This window comes from Odontesthes bonariensis, chromosome 10, assembly GCF_027942865.1.
Source record: "Odontesthes bonariensis isolate fOdoBon6 chromosome 10, fOdoBon6.hap1, whole genome shotgun sequence".
NCBI lineage: Eukaryota > Metazoa > Chordata > Actinopteri > Atheriniformes > Atherinopsidae > Odontesthes > Odontesthes bonariensis.
In genome coordinates this window covers 36,683-40,000 of record NC_134515.1, presented here as the reverse complement: position 1 = coordinate 40,000, position 3,318 = coordinate 36,683, and positions in this window count along the sequence as shown.

The window sequence follows — 3,318 nt, the reverse complement described above, 5'->3', positions numbered from 1 at the left end:
CATCTATCATCCATCCATCCATCCATTATCCATCCATCAATTCATCCATCCATTATCCATCCATCCATCCATCCATCCATAAATCTATCCATCCATCTATCATCCATCCATCCATCCATCCATCCATCCATCCATCCATCCATCCATCCATCTATCATCCATCCATCCATCCATCCATCCATCCATCTATCATCCATCCATCTATCATCCATCCATCCATCCATCCATCCATCCATCCATCTATCATCCATCCATCCATCCATCCATCTATCATCCATCCATCCATCCATCCATCCATCCATCCATCCATCCATCCATCTATCATCCATCCATCCATCCATCCATATATCATCCATCCATCCATCCATCCATCCATCCATCCATCCATATATCATCCATCCATCCATCCATCCATCCATCCATCCATCCATCCATCCATCCATCCATCCATCCATCCATCCATCCATTATCCATCCATCCATCCATCCATCCATCCATCCATCCATTATCCATCCATCAATTCATCCATCCATTATTCATCCATCCATTATCCATCCATCAATTCATCCATCCATCCATCCATCCATTATCCATCCATCCATTATCCATCCATCCATCCATCCATCCATTATCCATCCATCCATCCATAAATCTATCCATCCATCTATCATCCATCCATCCATCCATCCATCCATCCATCCATCCATCCATCCATCCATCTATCATCCATCCATCCATCTATCATCCATCCATCTATCATCCATCCATCCATCCATCCATCCATCTATCATCCATCCATCCATCCATCCATCCATCCATCCATCCATCTATCATCCATCCATCTATCATCCATCCATCTATCATCCATCCATCCATCCATCCATCCATCCATCCATCCATCCATCCATCCATCTATCCATCCATCTATCATCCATCCATCCATCATCCATCCATTAATTTATCATCCATCCATCCATCCATTATCCATCCATTATCCATCCATTATCCATCCATTCATTCATCATCCATCCATCCATCCATCCATAAATCTATCCATCCATCTATCATCCATCCATCCATCATCCATCCATTAATTTATCATCCATCCATCCATCCATTATCCATCCATTATCCATCCATTATCCATCCATTCATTCATCATCCATCCATCCATCCATCCATCCATCCATCCATTCATTCATCATCCATCCATCCATCCATCCATCCATCCATCCATCCATTCATTTATCATCCATCCATCCATTCATTTATCATCCATCCATCCTTCCATCCATTAATTTATCATCCATCTATCCATCCATCCATAAATCTATCCATCCATCCATCCATCCATCCATCCATCCATCCATCCATCCATCCATCCATCTATCATCCATCCATCCATCCATCCATTCATTCATCATCCATCCATCCATCCATCCATCCATCCATCATCCATCCATTAATTTATCATCCATCCATCCATCCATTATCCATCCATTATCCATCCATTCATTCATCATCCACCCATCCATCCATCCATCCATCCATTCATTTATCATCCATCCATCCATCCATCCATCCATCCATCCATCCATTCATTTATCATCCATCCATCCATCCATCCATCTATCATCCATCCATCCATCCTTCCATCCATTAATTTATCATCCATCTATCATCCATCCATCCATTAATTTATCATCCATCCATCCATCTATCATCCATCCATCCATCCATTCATTTATCATCCATCCATCCATCTGTCATCCATCCATCCCTCCATCCATCATCCATCAAGATCTGGACCCTGACTCAGAGACGGCTCATGGACTGCAGTCTCATGTTCTTCACGGAAACATGGCTGAGCGGCGCTGTTCCGAACTGCGAGGTGGAGCTCGAGGGGCGCACCATCTTCAGGGCTGACGGAGATGCGGCAGCCACAGGTAAAAAAAGGTAAAAACAGGTAAAACCAGGTGGAGGTCTATGCATTTATGTAAACAGTTCATGGTGCACGGACTCTGTGGATACCGTTCGCTCTGCTGATCCAGAGTACCTCATTAAGTGCAGACCATTCTACCTTCCACCTGAGTTCACCTGCATTGTTGCTGCTGCGGTTTATGTCCCACCGGATGCTAACGCTAAGGTAGCAATGAAAGAACTTTATTCTGCCATCAACAAACTGCAGACCTTGCATCCGGATGGGGCCTTTAACCACTGCAATCTACGGACTGTTCTTCCAAAGCTTCATCAGAACGTCTCCTGCTCAACAAGGGGACAAAGAACTTTGGATCATGTTTACTCCAGTGTGGCTGAGGCATACAAAGCCACTCCCCTCCCCCACCTTGGTCATTCGGATCACCTCTCTTTTGGGGTGTTTCCACTATGGAGTCCAGTACGGGTCGGTTCAGAACGGTAAGGGTTGGAACAGTTCTCTTATTTCAGTGTTTCCATTACCACCAAAGCGTACCGGTCCCATGGAACCCGTTACCATGGAACCCGTTACCATGGAACCCAGTCCCATGGAACCCGTTACCATGGAACCCGTTACCATGGAACCCGTTACCATGGAACCCGTTACCATGGAACCCGTTCCCATGTCTGTAGCCCTTCTGCTTGGGGTACCCAGCACACAGGACCGGTTCCAGGCTCTGCTCTCCGGTGTCGGTGAGGAGGCTGTGCAGCGGGAGCTCGATGGCGCTGGGCCAAACCAAAAAGTTTTCCAGCTGATTGCCGCAGAAATGTCAGAGAGTGGTTTCAACCGGACCGCGAGCCAGTGTGGCATTAAGCTGAAGAAGCTGGGAGGTGGTTCCAAATTATGGATGTTATTTGCTATTTACGCTTCGGCTCCGCCCACCCCTGAGGGCCCCCTTTGTACAGCAGGAACGCAAGCTGAGCCCAAAGAGACCCGTACCGTACTGAACCGACCCGTACCGTTCCGAACCGTTCCGAACCGTTCCGACCCGTACCGTACCGTTCCGAACCGTTCTGAACCGACCCGTACCGTACCGCTACACCTCCTGTCCTAGGATCCTGGTGAACTTCTACCGCTGCACCAGTGGTGTAGTCTACCTTTTTGAGGTGGGTATACTGTATAGTTGGCCAGTCATAGGCCCGTGGTACCAAACTAGGGGTCGGGACTCGGGACCCCTCGAGACCCCTCGGGACCAATAGTAGCCCCTTAATGCACGCCGTACCTCCACTCATCTGTGTCATCATCTAACAAGGAGATAATAGGCCTGTCAGTCTGATGACATGTTCTGCTGCACTCACGTGCGCGCGCACACACACACACACACACACACACACACACACACA